Raw genomic sequence first — 21,747 nt, forward strand, 5'->3', positions numbered from 1 at the left:
TTTGGGGAATGTCTTGATATGGTACGAGGGAAAAATCTTCCTCATTTTCCTTTTCATGGAAACCATCTCATTTAATAGCTTTGTTATCCATTTTAGCCCCCTTCCTAATTTTCCAAATATTACCAGTATCATGAAAACTTAGGGTGATAGCCATGCCTACATTCTTTTAATTGTTCACTTATTGTCATGCAAGCATGTTAGGGATACATTAACAACCTTATTCTTTCCCTTATATCCCTAAGTCTTTAAAATCTTTTGCATTAAATGAAATATTTTGAGTTTTGACAATGTGATTCCCCTTCATCACCCTATCACTCTAGTTTATCACTTAACCATCAGATGGGTTGCAAGGGTGCAACACAGTCAAGATAACCATCAGCACAACTTGGCAGTTGTTAGTGTTAGCATTCAAGATCAAGTTGCGAGGAAGTGACTCACCATCAATTGTATGATCATAGGTTAGTTCTTCCTTAAGGAAATACCTTAAGGGGCCTGCAAACTTCCCGATCATCAAATTTCAGCAGATCAACAACTAGCATTTTCTCACTTTTCAAAGATGCATGAAGTTTAGTGAAAGTTGGAATACAAGCATTGGACACATGCCATGGTGGGACTAGGTACGTATGAGCCTCTTCATGGAATCATCACAAGGGTTAGAGGCAATTTAATGTTAATAATTTCAAAGGAGTATCTTCTCAAATGAGGGAAAATAAATTGAATCGATATCACTCCATCGAAAACAATCAAATAGGCTTCAATGTTTCAGGTGGCAAAGTTACGATCAACAAGAAATAGTTAGCTTCAAGTGGTTATTCCAATGTCATAGGTAGCGGAGCATTGAAGACTTTTTAAGTTGCAAAGATTGTGATGATGATCATGGTAATTAAGGAACAAAGGCTTTTGCAACATCACATGGTGTTAACATTGAACCATGGTTTAGGTTGGTAAGTGGTGAAATCCTTCTTCACACTCTCGCAAAGTCAAACCTAAGTTTTATAACTTAGGTCACAAGGCTGGGAAAAAGGAAACACATTACAATCAGCATCACATGTATTCACCTATAGTTATAATTTTAGGTTGTGATGTTGCAAAGTAAGGATGTAGTCATCTAGGATAGCAATTGCAATATTGCAAGGTTAAACAATAGTTAGGCCCTAACCATTGGGAGGATACAAAGCAGTCAGTTCAATGGTCATCGCAAGGTCATAATGGTTAGTAGACCAAGGAGATTTCAAGCTGCAAAGCAATGATAAGGCATGAAATGAGGCAGTCACAATTTTGCAAGGCCAAAAAGTTAATAAGGGAAATGCATTATGAAGCTGCGAATAGGTGCAGTTAGTAGGTCAATATAGTAGTTAAAAACTATGTGAGGTGGTAGAGTGCTTAAAAGATATTGGGCCACATGGAGAGTTTGATAGTCGATTCTAGTTGACTTGATGACATAACTGACTTAGCATATCAAGAACAAAGAATCAAGTAGCTCTTTGATGGAGAATAGATCATTTTAATTATTTGCAACCACCTTTTGACATTCTCTATGCCTGGTAAATGTAATTTCTTTTCTCCCACCACCTGGTTTGTCCATCTACTCATCCAGAGTAGTTATGGCCACCATTTCTATCTCTTTAAGGCCAAGTTTGCATGTAAAGAATATATTTTCTATTTATGGATGTGTACCTTGATCAAATCTTCCAGGGATTGGCAATGATTGTTCTCTACAACTTAAAGGCAATAGTTGATTTTTGCCTTTCAATAAAAGTTTTTTCAATTAAGCTTGAGCTATAAAAGTAAGTTTTGTAACCCTTCCAAGGGTCGGTCTTTTCTCTGATTCTATATCAAATATATTGCATACTTTGCTACTGTAATTTTCTTTGCCTCTAAGTGAATATAATTTTCTATTGTATCTCTTTCTTCGATTAATATATTGTGCATTATCTCTTGCCTTCTGTTAATTTATTTCCTCTATTCTTCAGCTTGTATGATTGTATATATTTTCCCTTTGAATGATATAGAGTGAAGCTCCTTCCTTATAGCATTCCTTTGGTTTTTGATTTATATATGGCTTTTGAGTTAAACAAGGATTGAATCTATGTATTTTGAGATTATATTGATGAATTGTGCTTTTCTAGGTAGAGATAAGATTGAACATACTATTTGGTGTATCACCCCTCTAGACTATATTAGGTAATTTTATTTTCATGCATTTCGTTCTCCATTTTCCTTTCAAGAAGTAGTTAGGTGCATCCTGATAGTAAGGAAGCCATCCTTCTCCAGAGACTCAATCTCATTGTTCAAATCCCACAACTTGGAGATTGTATCCATATTTCACAAGGTTGCATTTAGGTAAAACTTTAGGCAAGGGTGCAAAATTTTGTGACAACAATTTTTGGCAAGCCCGGTGGGATGTTATTGAAGCATCTCTTAATTCTATTGGTTTACTAGTATCAAAGAAAAGAAATTCAAACTTATGCTAAGAAGATAGTGCTTGTCTTAGCATTTTAGCCTTCAGGAGGCTCTCATTCAATCACTTGGCAACTCCATCTCTATATCTTAGTTCCAAACCATAATTAAAATGATTCATGCCCAAGGCTCAAACAAGGACATCTTGAAGAGATAATTTTCAATATATTGAAATTTCATTTTTAAATCATAGAATAAAGAGAAGTAGACTCTCTCTATCACCAGTTAGGAGTTTAGAAGTAGCACATACACCTGCTAGATCTCTTTCTACTCCTATTGATAGATCACAACCTAGGGTACCATCTTTCCATCTGAATATATCATTATTCCATATGACCCTCCCTAAGAATCAAGTGTTTGCTAAATTTAATGGTGTTAGTCCTCTTATTTTAGCCCAAAGACATGATATCCCAATATCTGCTCTTAAAAATATACTAGACTTCACTGGTGAAACTTTTATTTCCCCCATAGAGCACATTCAAGTGATTTCAAACATCTGCAATATACATGGTATTAAAGAAGATGTTGCTGTTAGACTTTTAGCCTCATCATTAAAGGGAAAATCCTTATAGTGGTATAGGGTATTACCACATAATTCTATCACTAACTAGGATGAGTTAGGAGAAAGATAATGCAAAAATTTTGAAGATAAAGGTGATCACCAATGACTTTTAGAGCAGCTAACTACCATTATGAAAGCACCCCATGAATATATGATAGATATTAATTATAGATTCCAAAAGACATGGGATAGAATACTTGTTGTAGTAAAACTTTCTTCTGGCAATGCCTTCTTACAATACCTAAGATCTTTCAATAGTGATATTGCTACTACTTTATGAGCCATGGGAGGGGATACTTTACCAGCTACATATGAAATTTCCATAAAAGCATAAATTATCTTGATTCAAGAAGGGAAGTTAGCTCCAAGGCCTCCAATGCCTTTCTTTCTAGACATGCCTACTCATCAACCTATAATAGCCCCTATTCCTACCATATCCACAAGCCATCCTCTTGCCATAAACCCAATAGCCTCTACATCCTCCAACAAGTTAGGAGAGTTGAAAGACATGATGTAGGCCTTGATGTTAAGTAATCAGAGGTTGCAAGATCAAGGTTCCAATATAAGTTGGAGGATAGCTTCTTAGTGGTGCAAAATATTAGCAACAAGGTGGTGACCTTAAAAAGGCAACAAGCTCAAAATAATAGGCCTCTCCAACCTCATTTTCAAACCCCCACATATAATAGACCAATAAATCAGGGTTAGGGTTATGTTCCACGGGATCAAAGTAGGCCTATGGATAATGCCTCTATTGTAAGCAAAAGTGTAAATACAACAAGTGCATTAGTTATGTTGGCTGATTTTTCACCCAATCAAAAAAAATTGAAATACCTTGTGAAAGTTAGGAAGAAAGTATTTTTGATGTTCAGGGTTTTTTAAAATTTGTTATTCCTCATAAAAAAACCCCTAATTAATATTTTCATAATGTCCTTTGTGCCTTAGGTTCTTGAAAATGGGTTTGCATTATTCATATTTTCAAAAATGCATAGCAAGGATTTATAAAGCCCTAAATACTTTTGAAAAAAACCCTTTATTACATGGTTTTCATGCATTCTTTTAATATTTTCAAGAAAATCATTTAACCTTGGGTGTATTTCCTTTTTTACCTTGGGTTTTCCCTAGGTCATCTTGTGTAGTGTTCTCTTTAAATCCCTAACCCTTGGAAGGTTTATCGTATTAACCGTTGATCATGTCAGGATTGACGATCGGTGTATCCCTGCATTCTAAAGTTGTGTGAAGTTTTAAAAAATTGGGGATACAACCTTGTGACACCTATCCCAATGGCTCCCCTTATCCTTAGTTTTAAAGAAGTGAAAATCATGCAAGTTCCCAATCATCGATCAAATGATGATCAACTTCCCTAGATTCTAAAGATATGTTGAGTTTAATGAAAGTGAGGAAGTGAGAAGCTACCATGTGGACAAATTAGGATCAGATTCAACAAATGGGCCACAAAAGGAAACTGTCAGAGCAAGTGATAGATTGGTGTACTCCAGTTGGATAAAGATGTTGACTAGGATAAAGGAGGGTCAGTTTTACAGAACTACCTGATCTTGTTTGATCAATAGTTATTGATTCCCTACATTTTGAAAGTGCTCAAAGTTTAACCAAAGTAGGCAAGTGAGGTGTTGATACATGAACTTGGTGGGGTTGGTCATTTTCATGAGTTTCCAGATGTTGCTGAGTTAGATAAAGTGCCAAATATTTTGTCCTAATTTTCCAAAGGTGCATCATATAAACCAAAGTGGATGTTGAGTTGGATCATTGGGCCCGATGTTTTTGAAGTAAACACACTAATAGCTAGGTTCATTCAAGATTGTCAATCAAATGATGATTGACAATTGTCACTTCCCCAGATTTTGAAGATGAATGAACTTTACCTAAAGTAGGGAAGTGGGGTAATGACATGTATATCAGTGGGCCCTAAATAAAAGTGACAACAATAGTTAAGTTTTTTATAGTTATCACAAGGTCACAAGTGTTTAAAGATGACACATAGTTATTGCTAAACTATGGTTAAGGTTGCAAAGTGGTGAAAACATGTAATTGTGCTTTCATAGGGTTAAGAAAAGGATTAAGAATTCAAGTTGTGAGGTTATGATGAGTGTCTTATAATCAAACTCCATGCTATCACAACATCACTAGTAGTTAAGAGTAACTTGTGTTTTCAATTTTGAAGGAGTTGTCTTGTCGATAAAAGTGTTTGAGCTTAAATAGTTATCACTCCATCTAAAGGCAGACAGATAAACCTTGAAGGAAAAGTTGGGAGGATGTGAAAGACAATAGTGGTTATCTTTGAAGGTTATCGCATGTTTGCAAGTGGTAAGAGAAACCTAGGTTTTAAGTCGTGAAGTCGTGAAAGCCTAAAATCATATTATTGCAAGGTTTAACTACGGTTAAAGTTCTATATTTGTGAAGTGGCAAAGAACTATTTATCGTATTGTCATAAGTTAGAAAACATAAAAGGGATTTTAAGTTCCAAATGCACAAACAATGATCAATGCGGTTAAAGTTTGACTCATTCCATCTTTGCATAGGGTTAACGATAACTTGAGGTCTATGTAGGAAAATGGTGAAGTTCTCTGATCGTATGTTCACAAGGGTTAATTCTTGAGTTAAAGATTAAGTTGAAAGCTTACAAAATGGATTCGGGGTAGTTAATTTTCAAGGCTATCACATCGTCACAGCTTAGGCATAGTGGTTAAGAAAATGAGTGGTGAAGCTGCAACAACTAAGGATAAGCCTTTTTGCATGGTCATAGTCAGTAATAGTGTTAAGGGATAAACTGCGGTGAAGTCACGATCATGGTTAGTGTGTAGTGGTTTGCTACATCATAGGTCAATATGGTCAACAAGCACATTCAGTTATGAGAAAACAATAATAGAGAAAGAAGTCAAGTTAAAGTAATCTTGTGTGGTCATTAGGTCGACCAACGGTTTAAGGATAATAATTGCAAAGGGGTGATTGGTGGTGTTCACATGGTTGGGATGTTAAGGAGTGAAAGGTTTGAAATAGCCACGACTTGGCAAAAGTGATAAGAGCACACAAAGAACATTTGATTGCATGGTTGCAAGGAAAACTAGTGGTTAGAAAATCATGCTTCGACAGTGTGAAAACAAGGAATTACATGGTTGCAACACTTAGCCCATGGTCAAGATAATTAGGTGCAACAACGCAAAAGGTGGTTTGTTGTAGGAACACTTGAGTTAAAGTGTGGTCATGAGTTAGGGCCGCGAAGTTGTGAGAGGGTGACAAGGTGACGATTCCAGCCTATTAGATGGTGACACATAGCTCTTGCTAAGCGGTCACTTGGAAATTTAACTGAGGTGGCAATAAATAGTAGATTTATTTACTTAAACTATGGAGAAGAAACAAAATAAATGCCAAGAGAAATGAACATTGATGCTTAATCTACGCAGCCATGATGGTGATCCAATTTTTAGGGTGAATCTGTGTGCAAAAAATCTGATTTTCTTTCTAAGAAGGTTTTCCATCATTCTAATGAGATATTTTTGCAAGTTTGTTATGCCAGTAATGATCAGATTTGAGTTTTGATTGAGGAGAAAAGATATAATTTCTACAAAAATAGGTGGGATAGTTTCAAGTGGACACATGGAAGCATAAGATCTAATTCAGGAATTCTTCCTATCTATTTATTCTCTTCTTCTCTCATTTTGTAAGGTTTCCAGTCTTGTTACTGTGAGACCACTGCGTAGTTCCAATTTATTGAATATTTTTCACTACTATGATACCACAAGGATGGTTCTAGTTTTGGAAGGTTTTCCATTGCTTTGATTCCACCATTCTTTAGCATCTTGTCTTGTATGAACAATAGTAATAAAGTAAATATAGACAGTTCTAGTCTATTCAATGGTTTTATGGGTTATTTACATGCATCTTGAATGTATAGTTTCAAAGAAATGAATACAAGGAATAGTAAACTTCTTATTTTCATTTTGATTCTCATCTCCTGTCTCTATTATCTATAATATTTTGTAGTTTAGGAACATAGAGCTTAAACCCATTTGTAGCCCCTTAAGGTTGTATGTCTCAATATGTTTTGTTGTTGGAACAAAGAGCCAAGTAAATGCTTGATATATTTGATAGGGTTGATGGTTACATGGGAAAGATATTTCATGAGTATAAAGAATTTATGAACATTGATGTCTGATTCACAAAGTGATATGATAGATATGATATCTTGATGTATGGAATATGTCACTAGTATTATGGATGTATGTTTGTGATTTATGGAACCACCCAATAGATAAGGCACTAATCAACTACAAGATCAACATGTTCTTGCTATTGCATATTTGGGTTTTTCTTATATCAAACTTTAAACAATTATCCATTTCCTTTCTATTTAAGAGTTAAAAGGATGCCCTCACTTAGCTTGTGAATTTCATAGGATTTACAATTTGCTACTTCATAGCTTTGTCATTGCATAAGTATAGGAAAAACAAGGGTTTTATCTGCTTTGTCTAGATTTAGTTGTATGCTTTGGAACTGGTACCATATAAAAGAATCTAAGGTGCACCCACTTAGGTCTTGCAAAGCCTAAAAAAGGAGTATAGCCTTATAGTTGGCCCTGGTGTCTAAATAGGTACATTGAACATGGGAATTAGCTAACCCTAGGTGTATGTGTTTCTATCACTCGGTTATTAAAATATTGTTAATTTAGGAGCCAATAAAATAGTGAATCTATTGGGGAATTATTGAATCTAAAAGGTGATTCAAAATAGTTGGAAGAAAGGTGTGTTTAAAGTTTTCTATAGCATCATGGGTGTGAGGTGTTTTCCTTCTCTTTTCTGAAGATTCATGTCTCCCAGTGGTTACCTTATTCAAGACAACAATAACTTTGAGGTTTGAGTGTAAATTGCAATATTGCTAGTAATTCTATCTTCAATCATGTAAGAAATTGAGTAAAATAAAAACTAATAAAACAATCCAAGAGAGCTTAATGTGAAGAATATTACCATAAACCAAATGAGTTTCCCAATGGATCAATAAGAATGGAGAAAAGAGATTTTGAAAGGGGAAAGCAAAGAAAACCCCTTGTGTAATATTAAGAATGTGGCAAAGAAGCCTAAGGAAGGAGAGAGGAGGAAGAAGGATTGTGGAGCAAATTAGCTCATTACAATAACATCAAGAAGATGTAAAGAAGAATGAGAGAGGCATCTCTTTTATAGAGATAAGAAAAGGAGTTGCATGTGTAACTCCCATTTCTATGAATACCACCATTCATAATAAGTGTGTGCGAAGTGTCAAAATCCTCTTAAGGAGGAATAAAATATTTCCCTTAATAAAGGAATTACAAAAAAGAGTTATCCTCACATGTGGACTAGAGGACAAGAAAATAACATGTCCTTCACATGTGTACTAAAGGATAAAATACATAAGGGATACCTTGGTTTATTCAATTTAATAAATAAATACAACCAAGGAAAGATTACTACTTCTAACACCCCCCTTTAATCTTTACTTGGGGAGATTACATCAAAGGGTATCAAACCCAAGTTCTTACAATGAAATTCAAATTTCTCTCTAGAAAGAGGTTTTCTCAAAATATCAGCAACTTGATCTTCACCCTTGCAATAGATGAGGGACACTTTCTTTTCTTCAATGTGTTCTCTAATGAAGTGGTGGTGGACAGAAATATGCTTTGACTTTTCATGGTAGATAGGATTCTTTGCCAAGACTATTGCACTTTGATTGTCACAATACAAAGGTGTAGGTTCTTGTTGAGGTAGACCCAAATCTTCAAGAATTATTTTAAGCCATAGAGCTTATTTAGATGCATTAGTACAACTTTTATATTCAGCTTTGGTAGAACATAGAGAAATAGAGGTGTCTTTCTTACTTTTCCAAGATACAGCACCTAAACCAACAAAGAAACAATAACCACAAGTAGATTTCTCATAGTTGAGATCTCCACCTAAATCAGAATCAGTAAATCCTTATAAAGTAAAAGTATAACTTGCATCATAAAATAAACCTAGATTAAGAGTTCCTTTGATATATCTTAATATTCTTTTAGCTACTTTAAAGTGTGTTTGTTGAGGTTTGGACATAAATCTTGAAACTAAACCAACACTATATGCAATATCAGGTCTAGTAAGGGTGAGATAATTTAAACTTCCTACAAGTTGTCTATAAGAGGTAGCATCAACAAAAGGAGTGTTTGTATCAACCATTAACTTAGTTCCTAATTCACATGGAATAGAAACATGGTTAGAATCATTCATTTGAAACCTGTCCAAAAGATCTTGAGCATACTTTCTTTGAGAAAGAAAAATGCCCTTAGGTGTTTGCCATATTTGCATTCATAAAAAGTAATGTAAAATTCCCAAATCAGTCATTTGAAATTTTTGATTGAGTTGAAACTTAATATCAGAAATCAAAGTGTTAGAACTTGAAGTAATAATCAAATCATCAACATTTAGAATAATAATGATAATATCATCTTGAATATGTTTAATGTTTAAGTTAGGATTATTTCTAATTCTATCAAAACCTTGAGAAATAAAAAAGGCATTAATTTTGGAATACCACTCTCTTGGAGATTGCTTTAAACCATAAATAGATTTCTTTAGTTTACATACTAAATGCTCACGACCTTCTTTGATAAAACTTGGTGGTTGAGCCATACAAATTTTTTCATGTAAATCACTATTTAAAAAGGCACTTTTAACATCCATTTGATGAATAGGCCAATTCATTTTTGAAGCTAACGAAAGCATAATTTTTATAGTAGCCATTTTAGCAACTGGTGCAAAAGTTTCATTGTAATCTAAACCTTCAATTTGGGAAAATCCCCTAGCCACTAGTCTAGCTTTAAATTTACTAATTTCATTATTTGCATTGAGTTTGGTTTTATATAACCACTTGCATGAAACTAAATTCTTACCATGAGGCAAAGAGACTAAATCCCAAGTTTCATTAGAGATTAAAGTGTCATATTCCTCTTGCATAGCTTTTTGCCAATGAGGTTGAATCTTAGCTTTTTCAAAAGTTTGAGGATCATTAGAGTTCATGAGAGAAGTCATCAAACCATGATTACAATAATTAATTCTCCTAGGTTTAAGTCCACCAAATCTAGTAAGATAATCATCACTTTCATTAAGTAAACCTTGAACCCATTTAGATCTTCTCTTAGTAGTAATAGATTCATCACTAGAAGAAGAGTTCTGATCTATAAATGCATCATTAGGATCAAAATTATCATCATTACTAGAATTAGAAGAAATTGGAGGAATAAAAGAAGATACTTGAGGAGTAGGGTTTAGAGGAGCAGGGTTTAGAGAAGGAGGTTGGTCCTCCACTACTACAATCTTACTTCCACTAAATTCATCATCTTGAACCTTGGAACAATCATGTACTTCATTTGCTGCAATACAAATATCTCTTGCAATTTGAACTTTGTTAGTAAGAGGATTATAGACTCTATAACCTTTAGTACTTTCATCATACCCAAAAAATATAAATGGAGAAGATTTAGCATCTAACTTATGCCTTTTTTGTTTGGGTGTATGAACATAAGCAATAGATCCAAATATCCTTAAGTGTTGTAAATTGGGCTTTCTACTTGACCAAGCTTCTTCGGGGGTTATATCCCTCAAAGCCTTAGTAGGAGTTCTATTAAGAATATAAGTGGCACAAGACATAGCTTTAGCCCAAAACTTATAATCCATATTTTTTGCATGTAACATGCATCTAGCCATTTCCACAATAGTTATATGCTTCCTTTCTGCTGCACCATTTTGTTGTGGTGTATAAGGAATAGTAAGCTGATGTTTAATACCAAACGATCTTAAATAAGAATGAAAGACATTATTAACATATTCAATACCATTATCAGTTCGAAGAATCTTTATCTTAGAATCAGATTGCCTTTCCACTAACATATGAAATTTAGAAAATGTATCAAGTACTTGATCTTTATTATCTAAGAAATATATCCAAATTCTTCTAGTAAAATTATCAATGAGAGTAAGAGCATACTTTGAACCTTGAATGGAGATATTCTCCATAGGTCGTAAATGATCACTATGAATCAATTGTAACTTATGAGATGCTCTACATGATGAACCATGGGGAAAGGTCTCCCTATGCATTTTTCCACTCATGCACCCAGTGCATGTAATCTTAGACGAAACAATATGAGGTAATCCTTCAACCATGTGAGATTTTAGCATCAATGATATATAATCAGAATTCAAATGACCAAGCCTTTCATGCCACATTAAAATCAATATTTTCTTGCAAAGAGTACCTTGAAGAGGTAAACTCATAAAACTTGAATAAGTTATCATGACCTAGCTTAGCATTAGCAACAACGACATTAGTGCTAGGATCAATAATAGAACACATGTCCTTATGAAATTCAACTTTATAATCTTCACATAATTTAGCAACTGAAAGAAGATTGATTTTCAAATTAGGAACATAAAGAACATCATGTAACTTTCCATTTAGAACATTAACATCACCAAATCCTTCAACTTTGCAACTATGATTATTAGCTAATTGAATTGGAGTATTTGAAGGATTAGGTTACAAAGAATCAAAAACTTCTTCATGAGATGTAACATGTTGAGAAGCACCACTATCAACAATCCATTCTAATCATTTAGAGGCATTGTAACTAACATAAACGCATGATGAGATTGATTACCATGAGATTTTTTATTGTGTTGATTATTGTTATTGATAGGTTGCTTATCATTTTTCTTTATAAAACAATTGTTAGTCAAATGACCATCTTTCCCGCAATAAGTACAATGAGGTTTCTTATTAGGACTAATATGTTGATTAGGATGGTTATTATTTTGATTATTATTGTTGTTAAAAGAAGATCTAGAACTAAATAGGTTTCTATTATTGTGATGATTATTAAAGTTATGATTTTTATGATTATTATTGAAATTGTGAGTATTAAATTTTTTATTTTGATTAAATTATTGGGAGCATGATTAGACAATCTAAGATTTTGATTTTGAATTTTAGACACAAATGCATGTTCATTAGATCTAAGAGTACCAAATTGCAACAAATTAGCTTCCTCTCAACGTAACAAAATTTTAAAAATACTATAAGTTAATTGAGTAGACAAAGTAGGTTGAGAATGAACATTAGTGATAAATTTTTGAAATTGTCTAGGAAGACATTTCTTTAAAATAATGGTAATTAATCTAATATCAGTGAGAGTAACACCTAATCCAATTAGTTGACTTTTAATATAATCAAATTTAAGTAAAAATTCATCCATAGATTTGAAATCAATATACCTTAAGTCTTCCAAATTGTCTTGCAATTGAATCTTGCATGATTCAGATGGTCTATCATATGTTTGCTTCAAAATATCCCAAGCTTCATGGGCATTAGTGCAATGAGAAATTAGAACATATAAATCTGGGTTAAGAGATATACCAATGAGGCCAAGGGCTTCCTCGTTTTTAGTATTCCAAGCATTTTTTTCATCTTGTGTAGCCGAGGTACCGGGAACTACAGAAGGATCAGTAGCAACATCTAAAATATGCTTAAATTGAAAAATAAAAGAGAGATGTATTTCCCAAGCATGATAGTTAGAGTTATTCAACTTAATTTCTGAAATTAAATTTGACATGATTAGAAGATTAAGGTATGAAGAGAAAACAAAAAAAAACAATATCTTTTGTAAGTAAATGAATTTTTTAAAAAAAATTATTTTTAAAAAACAAACACCCTATTTAATATAAAATTCTTGATTGTTTAAAAAAAAATTTAAAATTAAAAAAAAATTATTAATAATAATCCATCTTTTTATTTTAAAAAGAACTATAATTTATCTTAAAGACACAAAAAAACATGTGAGTAGAACTAAATCAAAATTGTTAATTTTTTATTAAAAATAATAGTAAAAGAAATTCAAAGTTAAATGTGAAGGAAACTTTTATTCCAAAATTTTTTTTAAACCATTTTAATTTGTCCTCTTAAAACCATGTGTAGACCTCTATTTTTTTTTTTTCAAAAGGATTTTTGAAAAGATGATTTGAAAAGTGAAGTAGTTAAGTGCAGATTTTTAAAGCAACGTAGTAATATTTCTTTTTTTAGGATAAAGGAATAAGATTAACTACAGGATTTTTGTAGATTAGAGAATAAATATAATGTAGAGAGTAACAAACAAAATGAATGATTGAAATGTGAATATTACAAAGTGGAATGACGAAATAGGAATCAAATTTAATAATTAAAAAAAGCGCACAAGCATGCAAACCAAGAATAGATGTGAAAATTGGTCTATGCTAGATGCATTGATAAGAGGCTGTGGTAGGGGTCAAGTCTCTATAAAGAGATGGGCTGCACTTGCACCAATAAAAAAATATTAGGCACAAATATTTCTAAATTTTTTTGGGCTTTTTCGTAAAAGATTTGAACTTGGAAAATAAAAGAAGATTTGTATCTGCAAAAAAGATGTTAATGAATAAAGAAATATTAATATAAAGGAGAGTAGTTAGCGGTGTTCTCTTAATAGAAGTTATAAACTATTTTAAGATTTAAAAAATTGAACACATTAAATACAGAGAGCCAGAAGAGACGGAAAAACAATGGTTATTTCAGCCAAAAACAATAATGACAGAGGGTGAAACTAGTCAGAAATTGCAGTGATGAGAGCACTAAAATAGAATGTTTATAGAGTCAAACAAAGATACATAAAAAATGCAACAAGTTAGAGCACTGATGGGAAGGCACGTTGCTTCTTCAGAGCAACAACAACATAATTTTTATTTTTATTTTTAATTTTCAAAAGCAATAATGGGCGAGCCAATTCATCCACCAAAAATAGCTTTCAAGAGTATCATAAGCAATAATAGCCGAATATGTATGCAATATAAATGCTCACCTTCTTTTCTCAGTGATAAAAAAGTTGAATAATAGTAACCAAAAAAAAAATTTATGTCAGAAATGGTAAAAAAATCAGAGAAAAGAAATGATGCTATGGATTAAAAGAACCCACAAATTGGTACAAGGCTCAAATTGAAGCTAAAAACAAGGAGTATAAAAAACTTAGGTGAGTTATCTAATGCGAATGGAAAGCCTCCATAAACTGCTACTCAAGGTTGTAACAACTAATATGAAATTAAATTGAGATAAGACACTAAAGTCTAAAGTACTATGAAATTTGAAAATGCACATATATGACACTTTAAAAAATAGGAAGCTAAAACTAAATTGATTTTCTTTAAAGACCTGCACAAATAGATTAGATTTAAAAATTATTTGAAGCATGTATAAGATTGATATTTGTAAATGAAAAAGATTTCTTTAAAATATTTGAAGAATATATTAGTGTATTTTAATGAAAACTTGCAAGTAAAAGATTAAAATTAAAAAAACAATATTAGATGATTTTTTTTAAAGTTTATTGAGTCTATGAAATACCAACAAGAAAAAAACAATGTTAGAGGAAAAATATGGAGCAAGATTTCTCTTGTTTTGGCAACAAGCCTACGAAAGCAAGAGAGAAAAAAATGGATTTTTTTGAAATAAAATAATCCTTTGCCAGCAAGCCTTCCAAAGGGGTTAAATCAAAGAATATATAAAGAAACCTACAACAAAAAAGATTAGAAATGAATTTTTTTTATTCTCCTCCTCTCAATAAAAATCTCCAAAATGGTAACCTTCACAAAAGCTCAAAACAAGGATTAGAAAGCTCTGATACCATGTAAGAAATCAAGTAAAATAAAAACTAATAAAATAATCCATGAGAGCTTAATGTGAAGAATATTACCATAAACCAAATGAGTTTCCCAATGGATCAATAAGAATGGAGACAAGAGATTTTGAAAGGGGAAAGCAAAGAAACCCCCTTGTGTAATATTAAGAATGTGGCAAAGAAGCCTAAGGAAGGAGAGAGGAGGAAGAAGGATTGTGGAGCAAATTAGCTCATTACAATAACATCAAGAAGATGTAAAGAAGAAGTATGGAAGAATGAGAGAGGCATCTCTTTTATAGAGATGAGAAAAGGAGTTACATGTGTAATTCCCATTTCTATGAATGCCACCATTCATAATAAGTGTGTGCAAAGTGTCAAAATCCTTTTAAGGAGGAATAAACTATTTTTCTTAATAAAGGAATTACAAAAAAGAGTTATCCTCACATGTGGAGTAGAGGACAAGAAAATAACATGTCCTTCACATTTGTACTAAAGGATAAAATACATAAGGGATACCTTGGTTTATCCCATTTAATATATAAATACAGCCAAGGAAAGATTACTACTTCTAACAAATCAGTTCAGCTAAATATTGCTTCAAAGTGCTGTTGTAATGTTCCAAGTTTATAAATCTCCAAGAGTGGTTTGATGATTTGCATGTTTCCTACAAATTTAAAGTCTAGTTCAAATTTGTCAAGTGATAAATTATGTTTTATTTCTGACAAGTGTGAGTGGAGACTCTATATCTTTGTACCAGTATTCCTAGTTGATTTCATATTAAATATTTTGAAGGACTTTCCACTTGTATGGAAGATCTGAAGCTCTTGATAGTGGTTCTTGGAAAATAAGTTATCTTCTCTTGCTTTAAGTTTAAGTGTTGTGTGCATTTGTCATTCTAAGAATTTGGATGTTAAAATGGAATCATAGCTGTGATTTCTCTATCCTCCTCAAAGAGTTGGTGGTTCTACATGATTTTATTGATGGTGTGAAGAAGTGCATGATTTACACCCATGCCAAATCAGCACAGAAAGTTTGCATGCATCAAAACTTAAGGTATTTTGATTTTCATATGTTTTCTTTTCATGAAAGTCAAGAGGTAGAAGTTTTATTTCAAATTTATGTGAAATTCAAATCAACAATCGTGATGTTGCATTTTTCTTTAAAACCAAAGGAATCTTCATGGCTTGTTATTTTCCTGGATGTCTTTATGCCTAATTCAGTTAACTAGTTAGCACATTTGAGATTACAAAATATTTTGCACGTTGAAGATCTTTTCAAGAAATTTGAGAGTGATTTTAGTAGCAATGAATTCTATATTGAATCCTCTGATAGAAAAAGTGAATGTGTTGAAAGTCAAGATGAATGTAATGAATCCATAGATAATGATAATTTGTCTTCCAAGTGTGAAGAGAAGGATTCTAGATGTAGTGAATAAGATGATTGTAGTCAGCATGAGGAAGATGGATATGTAATTGAAAATGAATCATGTGACAATGTATATGAGAATAAAGAAACTTTTAACAGTAGTATGGATAACTTTTCTTATGATGAAAATGAAAATGAAACACCTACTGAAGAGGTATTGTACAAGAGGAAATATCTTATAGTAATGATTCTAATGTTTCAGATTGTTATACTAATGGTACTTCTGTTGTAAGTTTTTCATGTTATTCAGATAATAATCACATCCAAGAGGAGAAGATTTGTGAGGAAGTCTTTTTGAACCATGTTGAAATTTTAGCTTTTGTAGCTCGTGATTTAGAAAGGTATGTAATTATTTCTAAGGATGCTCATATTTTCCTTTATGAAATTTCTTCATTTAATAAAGTCACTTCACCAAAGTTTGATGCAGAAAGAGATATAGAATCAGAACCATCTTTGTCAAGGTTTGGAAGTGTATATGATAGTACCTCAAATGTTTGTACACATGATGACTTGTTAGATGTGGGGATGTTATTGAAGGGAAATTTCATACTGATTCAGTTTTTTCTCATATTGGAAATGTTGCAATAAGTTTTGATGTTGCATATGATGAAAATAAAAATAGTGAAAGTTGTATTTCTGATTCAAATTTTTCCTTATGTGCTAACAAATCTCGTGATGATAAGATTAACGAGTTCAAAATTTACTCTAACAAGTTGTTAGGTGAAGGTTAGGATCAACATATTTTATGCTAGAACTTTCATGATAGTTTTTCAAGGTTGGTGAATAATCAATTGTTTGAGTGTGAAGGACTTTCAGAAAATGAAAAATATGATTGGATGAGTATCACTACTCCAAGAATAGAGAAATCAAATTTTATGTACTCCTCACACCTGATTACACAAGGTAAGTTACAATCTCTTGACATGTGCATCTTTGTAAACAAAGTAGAATTTGAAGCCTTTGTGTTTCCTATTGATAGCATACATCAGTCATTTGTAGGTGAAGGTTTTTAGTTTGATCCTGATTTCTATGAGAATGCTAACCCCTACTTTCATAGTGACCTTTATGTTCAGGATATTCCTAGTATGCACTATGAAGGTGAAGAAGATTATTTTGTTTTACCTAATTTGATAATGAAGAATTCTGATGTGTTTGGTGAAACAATTGAGAATGACACTTAAGCTTACCTCAGGGAGATGTAAATCAAAATCATGTGTTTGATAGAGGTAAGAAGTTTTGAGAAGTTTTGGTGGCCTGGGGCCATCGGTTATACAGTTAGAGTAGTTTTCCTATTTTCAATAAAGTTGCTCAGAGGAAGTTTTTCTTTTAGGTGTGTGTTCTACTTCTTCCAAAAATTCAAAATCCTTGATGTGCTCGCAAAGGGTATGCATCCCCAGACATAGGCATTGTTGGCCTAATTTTTCACCCAACTAAAAAAAATTTAAATACCTTGTGTAAATCAAGAAGAAAGTATTTTTGATGTTTAGGGTTTTTGACAATTTATCGTTCCTCATAAAAAAAATCCTAATTATTGTTGCCATAATGTTCTTTGTTTCGTAGGTTCCTAAAAATGTGTTTGCGTTATCCACATTTTTAAAAATGTGTGGGAAGGCTTTATAAAGCCCTAAATGCTTATGAAAAACCCTTTATTACATGGTTTTCACACATTCTTTTATTATTTTCATGAAAATCCTTTAACCTTGTGAGTATTTCCTTATTAACCCTTGGTTTTCCCTAGGTCAACCTACAAAGTTTTATTTTGAAATCCTTAACCCTTGGAGAGTGTATCGTATTAACCATTGATCATGTCAAGATCAATGATTGGTGTATCCCCACATTCTAAAGTTGTGCAAAGTTTTAAAAATGCGAGGATATGACCTCATGACACTTGTCCCAATGGGCCTGCTTTTCCTTAGTTTTAAAGTAGTGAAGATCATTCAAGTTCCCAATCATCAATCAAATGATGATCAAGGATTATCACTTCCTTGGATTCTGAAGATGTGTTGAGTTTAACAAAACCAAGAAAGCAAGAAGCAACCATGTGGATGAAGTGGGACCGTATTCAATATGTGGGCCGCAAAAGGAAACTATCAAAGCAAGTGACAGATTAGTGTGCTCTATTTGGATAAAGATGTTGACTAGGGAAAAGGAGGGCTAGTTTTGTGGAACTGTCTGATCTTGTTTGATCAATGGTTGTCACTTTTCCATATTTTTGAAGTGCTCAAAGTTTAACCAAAGTAGGGAAATGAGGTGCAAACACATGGACTTGGTGGGGTCAATCATTTTTATGAGTTAACAGATACTACTGAGTTGGGTAAAATGCTAGATGTTTTGTCCTAATTTGCCAAAGGTGCAACATATAAACCAAAGTGGATGCTAAGTTGGATCATTGGGCCCAATGTTTTTGAAGTAAATACAATAATAGCTAGGTTCATTCAAGATTGTCAATCAAATGATGATCGATGATCATTGCTTCTTAAGATTTTGAAGATGATCAAACTTTAGCTAAAGCAAGGAAATGAGGTAATGACACATGTATTAGTGGGCCTAGAATAAGGGTGGTAGCATTAGTTTACTTTTTTATAGTTATCACAAGGTTGTAAATGTTTAAAGGTGACCCAGAGTTATTGCTAAACTATGGTTAAGGTTGGAAAGTGGTGAAAACATGTAATCATGCTTTCGCAGGGTTAAGAAATGGATTAAGAATTCAAGTTGCAAGGTTGTAATGAGTATCTGACAGTTAAAATCCAAGCTATCACAACATCACTAGCAGTTAAGAGTAACTTGTGTTTTCAATTTTGAAGGTGTTGTCTTCTCGATAAAAGTATTTGTGATTAAATAGTTATCACTCCATCAAAAGGTAATTAGATAAACCTTGAAAGCAAATTTGTGTGGATGCAAAAGACAACAATGGTTATCTTTTAAGGTTATCACATGTTTGTAGGTGGTTAGGAGAAACTTGGGTTTTAAGTTACAAAGTGGCAAAAGCCTAAAATTGCATTATCGTAAGATTTAGCTATGATTAAAGTTATGTGGTTATAAAGTGGTGAAGAACTATTTATCATACTATCGCAAGTTGGACAACATAAAAGGGATTTTAAGTTAAAATTGCGTGAACATTGATCAATGTAGTTAAAGTTTGACTCATCACATCTTTGCATAGGGTTAAGGATAACCATAGGTCTAAGTAGTAAAATGATGAACTACTCTAATCACATGTTCGTAAGAGTTAATTAATGAATTAAATATTATTTTGTGAGCTTACAAAATGGATTCATGGTAGTTTATGTTCAAGGCTATCACATCATCACAGCTCAATCAAAGCAGTTAAGAAAAGAGGTGGTGAAGCCATGATAGCTAAGGATAAGCCTTTTCACATGGTTGAAATCAATAATAGTGTTAAGGGATAAGCCACGACGAAGGCATGATCATGGTTAGTGTGTAGTGTTTTGCAACATCATAGCTTGATATGGTTAACAAGCACATTCAATTGCGAGACAATGATAATGGAGAAAATAGTCAAGTTAAAGGGCTATCGTGTGGTCACAAGGTTGTTTAAGGATAATAGTTGTGAAGGGGAAATTGGTGGTGTTTGTGCAGTTGGGACCTTCAGGACTGAAAGGTTTGAAATAACCGTGATTGGGCAAAAGTGATAAGAGCACATAGAGAACATTTGATACGTGGTTATGAGGCAAACTAGTAGTTAGCAAATCATGCTCTGACAGTGAAAAAAAGGAATTGCCTAGTCCCAACACTTAACCCATGGTCAAGATAATTAGGTCTAATGGCGTATAAGGTGGTTTATCATAGGGTTACTTAAGTTATAGTGTGGTCATGAGTTAGGGCTATGAAGTTGTGAGAGGGTGGCAAGGTGACGAGTCTAGCCTATTAGATGGTGACACATATCTCTTGTTGGGTGGCTAGCTAGGGATTTGACTGAGGTGGCAGAAAATACTTGTTTTATTTACTTAGACCATGGAGCAGGAGCAAAAACAATGCCAAGAGTGATGAAAATTGATGCTTAATCTACACAACCATGATGGTGATCCAATTTTCAAGGTGAATTTACATGCAACAAATCTAAGTTTCTTTCTAAGAAGGTTTTCAATCATTGTGATAAGATGTTTTTGCAATTTTTTTTTGCCAATAATGATGAGATTTGATTTTTAGTTGAGGAGAAAAGAGATAAGTTCTATAATAATAGGTGGTATAGTTTCAAGTGGACACATGGCAGCATCAGATTTGATCCATGAATTCTTCCTATCTATTTATTCTCTTCTTCTCTCATTTTGTAAGGGTTCCAGTCTTGTTACTATGAGACCACTATGTGGTTCCAGTTTATTGGATATTTTCACTGTTGTGATACCACAAGGATGGTTCCAGTTTTGGAAGGTTTTCCATTACTTTGATTCCACCATTCTTTAGCATCCTCACTGTTGATCTCAAAATGGTTTTGACAATTGAGTGTCAACACACTTAAGCTATTTGCTAAGTTCATGTCGAGCTAGCAATATATGCCTAGTATAATATATACAAGTGTCAAATTACAATAGTTGACAAGTCAAAAATATATTAAGTGTCGAGTCACTCAAGTGCTAAGCAAATAGATAGTGCCAAGAAAGTTTAAAGTGCCAAGTGAATTATAGATGTTGAGCAAGTTTAGGTGCCGAGCCAAACAAAATTTTAGTTAGTGCTGAGCATCAATATTTAACAAGTGTCAAGAAACATAGAATTGACATAAGAGTTTGTGAAGGAACAAACAATTATGTAAACCATTTGCATGCCAACTCATGGATAGATCTTGAAGCTTAGAGATAAGATTGAATCTATTTGGATTCCCTATGTGATCTACATGCAACCAATTAGAAAAATGGAGGGAATTGAGTGAGAAAGTTGGATGAATCTCAATCATAGATTCATACCTAACCCTAAGCCACCAAAGTCTTTTTAAAGAGAGATGAAGCCCCATAATTAAGTGTATATGAGAGAACATTAGAGAATGCATGCAAGAAGGTGATGATAGTAGTGAAAGGTGTGAATTGATCAGCATACAATTGAGGTGACTTAGAAGAACAACTGAATTGCAAAATCAGTTAGCAAAATAGTGGATCAAGGTTATAGCAATTTCATATCAGATTAGAGAGGATCGAGATGAACTAAATTGGGATCTAAAATCAGCAATACAAGATTGTAAGTGTATCAGATCAAACATTCTACTATACTTTCTAACAACTCTATCAACGGGATGAAATCCTTGCATCAAGGTTGACTTAACTATCATAGAGAAATCCTTTAACAGGGTGACATTCCAAGTGAGTGTTCTAAAGTCCTTTAGCTAGGCACACTTTTGATAGGGTGTTAAAATCCTTTAATAGGGTAGGATCTTAATAATCCTTTGTAAGCCTTTAACAGGGTAGGCCTTTCATAGGGCAGATCATGAGAATGGTCAAAATATGTAACCTTAATAGGTGAACTTAGCTGTAGTAGTGAAGAATTGTAGGTGTCATCTCCACCCTATTTTTACCTTCTCATTGGAGGGTTTTTGGATAATCATATCTGGTGTTAAGTGTTTATGCGGATGCATTTGCTTTACATATTATTT

Source organism: Cupressus sempervirens, chromosome 2 (assembly GCF_028749045.1).
Source record: "Cupressus sempervirens isolate cs-2001-9-10 chromosome 2, ASM2874904v1, whole genome shotgun sequence".
Lineage (NCBI taxonomy): Eukaryota > Viridiplantae > Streptophyta > Pinopsida > Cupressales > Cupressaceae > Cupressus > Cupressus sempervirens.